The 5916-nt window shown below is 34.9% G+C and overlaps 1 long non-coding RNA gene across 1 annotated transcript; it reads right to left on the bottom strand.

Annotated features, from left to right (window-relative positions):
- Positions 1-216: 216 nt before the first annotated feature.
- On the bottom strand, positions 217-5405 carry LOC311430057. Its single transcript, XR_014688525.1, has 3 exons — positions 5299-5405; positions 2259-2382; positions 217-689 (listed from the first exon to the last, which is right to left on the bottom strand). It is a non-coding gene; the product is annotated as an uncharacterized lncRNA (long non-coding RNA).
- Between the last annotated feature and the right edge of the window lie 511 nt (positions 5406-5916).

Raw genomic sequence — 5916 nt, 5'->3', positions numbered from 1 at the left:
TTTTCCTTTTCCTTTTCCTTTTCCTTTTCCTTTTCCTTTTCCTTTTCCTTTTCCTTTTCCTTTTTCCTTTTTCTTTCTTTTTTCTTTTTCTTTTTCTTTTTCTTTTTCTTTTTCTTTTTCTTTTTCTTTTTCTTTTTCTTTTTCTTTTTCTTTTTCTTTTTCTTTTTCTTTTTCTTTTTCTTTTTTTTCTTCTTTTTCCTTTTTTTTCTTACACAACTTTTTTTTTTTTTTTTTTTCTTTCTGGTATGACAAGTAAATTGCTGGGCATGTCAACTTTTGTTACCTTGACTACTGCAGTCACTTACTACATAACCTTTTGTTTCTGTTATTTCACCCCTCAGCTTCATCCAGCAACTGTCACTAAAATAATTCTCTTTTCGGTTCTCCGATGGTATCATTCCACTGCTCTAACTTCCTGCATTGCTCTCTTATCTTCTTCCAAATATCTATCCACTGACAAGGCCTTTTAGAAACCTGCTTACATTTCTATTTTGGATAATAATTAAAGCTCTTCTTCAAGTTTTCTTTTCTCTGGGTCACCTTTCCTGGACACAGTTGTTGAGAAATTTTCATCTCTCTGACTTTTCAACTCTGTCCCAAATAAATGGAAGATGGAAGCACACACAGTGTGTCTGTTCTATGTCCTCTCGCGTATTCTTCAAATGATTACATCGAAGATACTGTATGAGCTGAGGAAAACCATGAGACAAAGAATGTACATTACAACCGTGCACTTACTTATTCTGTCAATTACCTAGCTAGCTAAAATAATAGAAAGAAGCTATTTAGGGCAACACTTTTTTTCCTTACTGTTACAACTGTTACAATATTAACTTTTTGTTTGTTTTGTTTTGTTTTTCTGCAGAAATTAATTTCAAAAGAAATAATCAACATGCCAAAAGTAGATATTTTAATTTTACAGCTTTTCATTTTTTTTTTTTTTTTTTTTCCTTCTGGCTGAAATATTGCAACACCCAACATGAGTTTCCAAGTAGTCACATTTTTCATTGAAATAAATAAAAACAAATCCATTGAGTCCAGTTGGTGGTCTCAATCTGTATAACATCTTTGCCTGAGGATCTGACTGTGCATGCAAAGCTTCCTGCTAGTAATGATACATAATACCCCTGTGCAAGTAATATTGTTCTTGCTCCTAAGACCAGTGCTATTTAATGTGTGCTTAAAATAGACCCGTGTTTTATGGATGAGCTTAGCAAAGTTACAAACACAAGCACTGTTCTTACAGGTTCACTTATACCTCTCTCAGTTTGGATTTTTTGCTGTACTGAACCAATTTTGGGGTCTTTTATATCACCTTCCAGTATCTAACATCTTTTCATACTACTTTTTCTTGTTGTATAACTATAGTTCCTTCAAATATAAACTGGCACGGAGAATTTCACAAAATAACAGACTAACTTACAGGATTAAAAACATCTTCTGACTTCCTTCTCCAAAGCTTTTTTGAGCACATCTGTCAGATACCTTTGCTATTTGCCTTCAAATGCTCTTTCAGGTAGGAAGAATACACAAGTTATTGTGCTTTTATTGTATTATTTTTCCATCTGAGAGATAGCAAAACATTTGAGAAATTTTGCCCATGTTGCAAATAGATAAGCAAGGAATCATTAAAACAATCTTGGGATTAGACATTTTGGAAGCAATATCTAATCTTAGAAAGTAAATTACATATGAATCCAAGATGACACAGATGAATTGATTTTCATACAGTGGTATCAGCATGGGAATTTAGCCAAGTGATAACATTAGAAGTCAATTTACAACTTTATTTATTTATTTATTTATTTATTTTGATAGTAATACACTTGAGGTTTAGGAGTTAAGAGAGGTGAGCCAGGCAGACATAAGAGGGTTATCTGTTGCTGGGTACAGGCTTTTTCTTTTTTCAGTTTTTGCGATGTGAAACAAATCCAGAGAAAGTTCAAATTCAAAATGAATTGATAGTCTTTCCCTGCAGCTTTTGAAGTAATAAATTATGGAAAAGCAAAAAAGTCCTATGACACAGTTGTAAGAAGATTCTGGAAAACAAAACAAAACAAGCCAACCTTTTCAGACGATCAGACCAGGTTGCTCAGGATTTCATGAGTCAGCAATTGAAAATCTCCAGGGAAGGACACTGCACAACCTCTCTAGGCAACCTGTGCCACTGCCTGACTGTCTTCACAGGGAAGAAAAAACACAACACAAAAACTTCTTGTCCTTATATCTTGCTTCAACTTATGCCTGTTGCCTCTTACCTTCCTAGTCTGCATACCTGTGCCCAGGGAGCAGCTCTGCTTGATGACTTCAGCATAGGCAATGGGGGCTGCTGTTAGGTCCCCTGAAACCATTTCTGCCCCAGGCTGAACAAACACAGCACCTCTAATAATAATATATAATTATATAATATATATATAAATAAATATATATATATATTAATATATATATATAATTATATAATTATATAATAATATATAATAATAATAATAATTATTATTATTAATTATAATTTTATTTCAAAAAATATATTTTTTTAGAGAAGGAAGAAGGTTGACCTGATCAAAGAAAAATCATGCATCAGATAATAAGTTTATATACATCAACAAATCTCTTTTAATACCATATATATGTTAGATAACATTATATTTCAAAAGCATTTGTAATAATGTGATCTTTGATCAGACACAGGAGGATGGATGTATGAGAAAACATGCTATGATTTTGTAGGTGAGCAAATGGATTGTACTTCTCTCATGGTTTCTAATTTTAAATAATTAAAAGAAAACACAAAGCTCTGCAATTGATGTTTTTTAAGCATTCTGTCTCACAAAGAACAGATCTAAATATATATACTAAAAAAAAAAAAAAAAGTAAAAAAGCTTACTATATAGCATGCCTTCAAATTTCTTCAAGTATTCACCCTCCTGAAAGGGATTATTTCAATGCACATTTTTAATATTGGAATGTGCTCTGGCATTTGAAGTTTATTTCAGCAACACATGAAACTAAAACAGCAGTAGACTAAATTGTTCCCCCAAATCAAATACTACTAAACCTAATTAACAATTAGAATTAAGAACCATCAAGTAGTCAACAAGAAGATTTTCCTTTTCATTAATCTCTCTAATCATGTAATCCTAAGACTACCAACCAAGTTTGTTGGTCACATCAAATGTTATGAGAATAATTAAACTAAAGAGAGAAATGAAATTCTTTCTAGTATTCACTCATGATAAAACCTAGAAGCGTCAGTGTTTCAAAGTAAAAGGGTTTCTGAATTTCCTACTAAAACTTCCAGGCCACAAACTGGATGTATCCAAAATTCAATTTCCTCCAGTGTTTGGCAGAATAGTATCTCCCAATTGATAGATATGAGCTCTACCTAGGCAGTCAGACTATTCATATTTTCTAACCGCTAAGGGTTGTCTTAGTGATTTAGATGCAATCTCTTTCTTAAATGCTTGCTATTAATTGCAATTCTGTTGTATATTTATCTTCATATTTATGTTCAGAATTATAAGTTTTCAATCTTTCTTTCTTGGCCCCAGAAATATCATGAGTTTCCTGGTTCAAAAAGTCACATGGAAGGTGTTTCTTAAGTCTCCTTCTAGGAATCAGGAACTTTTATTTAAGCTTATTTTCATGTAATTCTAAGTTAATAAATAAATAAATTAAGTAAAAAAAAAAAAAAAAAAAAAAAAAAAAAAACACAACCAAACAACCAACAACAACAAAAAAAAGTAGTTTTACTCCTTTAGCTTCTAACTTCTCCAAACTTCTAAACCTCTAAACCTGGTCTGGAGGTTTTCAAGACCAGGTTGGATGAGGCCCTGGGCAATCTGATCTAGTGGCTGTCATCCCTGCCCATGGCAGGGGAGCTTTGGAACTAGGTGATCTTTAAGGTCCCTTCCAACCTGAACCATAACCAAAACAATAGGAGAACAATTTTCTGAGATAGAACACTGCATAAGTTATGGCAGTAACACAGCTCTGGGCACTCAGTGACAGAAATCTGTGTCTCGCTGTGTCTCAATTTTGAAGGACTTTCTTCTCATCTTAGACATAGCAGATGAAGAGCTTGTTTAGTGCCTTTCAGTAACTGGCTATGAGCAGTTGATGGCTGTCTGTGGTCTAAATTCAATATCTTTACAAGTTGTTTTTGAGGAGTGATTTGAAATGCACCTTCTAGTCCCTTAATTCAGTCACACTAGCGTGGGATATACTTCTGAGTACCTCAAAATCAAACAGTTATTGTTATCAAGATATTACCAGTATCTTATCATTCAACTTCAACTTTTTTTGTTGTTTTGATTTGCTTTTTTTTGTTTTGTTTTTGTTTTTGTTTTTGATCTACCTCTTGAGTCTTTCATTTCCTCTTAGCCTCTTCTTCTTGTTTAAAGTTGTGGCAGGCAGGAGATGGCACTGCTCTGCTAACTGCTATGACCAAGGGATTCTTGTATGAGTAATCAACTATATATTAAACTAAATGAAATGGAACAAAAAAGAATCCTCCTCTAATTCCTTGATTTTGTCAGCTTTTTCAGAACAGGCCTTTTGAGGCTTAATTCTGAAATATGAATTTAAGATAGGCCAATCAACAACATTTTGTGGGAATAAAATTCCAGTGCATAGAACATCTCACATTATGCAGGCCAGGTCATATATTTGTTTCATGCTAACGTCAATCCAGTTTCCCATGAAGTTATTGTGAATAATGAAAAAGACTTCAGTTTCTACTTGCAATATTTAAATATTTAAATCTTGTGGTGGGAAGTTCTTTCCATTTAGAAGTGAAAGCATGATCTGGAAGCTATCGGTAACAAGAAACAGACATTTTCTTTTGCTGACTCCTCTGTCACATCAGGAAACACTAGGTCCTGACATGAGAGTGTGGTCTCAGATCAGACAAAAATCAGATTCCTCTTTAGACATCCGTTTTTCCAATTCTTAGAGAAGATCTGATGCAAAGCTTGAGTCTTAGAGGAATCTCTGCTGAAAGTGAAAATACATGAAATACTTATGTGGTGTTTTTACCGTGCTAGGCAGCTGAACTCCACAACTGCTCTCTCATTCCCCCTCCTTAGAAGAGGAGGGGAAGAAGTAAAAGAACAATACATGGGTTGGGATAAGGATAATTTAATTAAAGGGGAAAAATAATTATTAAGGAAAGATTATTATTAATTAAACAATTTAACTAAAAGGAAAAAGGCAAAGGGGAAAAGGGAGGGGAAAAAGGAAAAAAAAAAAAAAGTAAAGGCTGTGTGGAAGTGCAGAGGAAAGAAATTACTCTCTACTTGCCACAAAGGAGCGATGCTTGACCATGTCCTTGAAGCAGGGCCTCAACGCACGTAGCCAGTGTTCGGGAGGAGGACTGACATTTTCGCAACGAGAGCCCACCCCACCCCTCTTCTTCCTGTTTCCACCTTTTATTGCTGAGTGTGACATCATATGGTATGGAATATCCCTTTGGTTCGTTTAGGTCAGCTGACCTGGTGATGTTCCTTTCTCACTTTTTTGCCCACCCCCTTGGAGGTTTAAAGTGAGTCCTGATGCTGTGACAGCACTGCTCAGCAGCAGACACAACACTGGTGTGATACCACTGCTGATCTAGCTACAAGTGCAAAGCACAGCACTGTATGGGCTGCTGCAGGGTAAGTTAACATCCCAGCCAGGCCCAGTACAACTTACATACATAAGCCTCCATTAAAATCACAGAATCACAGAATTTCTAATTTCACAGAGACCTCAAGATCATCAAGTCCAACCTCTGACAGTCCTCCACTAAACCATATCCCTAAGCTCTACATCTAAACATCTTTTAAAGACTTCCAGGGATGGTGACTCCACCACTTCCCTGGGCAGCCCATTCCAATGTCTAACAACCCTTTCGGTAAAAAAGTTCTTCCTAACATCCAA

This window comes from Aythya ferina (genome assembly GCF_964211825.1).
Source record: "Aythya ferina genome assembly, chromosome: 1".
Classification (NCBI taxonomy): Eukaryota; Metazoa; Chordata; class Aves; order Anseriformes; family Anatidae; genus Aythya; species Aythya ferina.
This window is presented reverse-complemented; position numbering and strand designations above follow the sequence as displayed.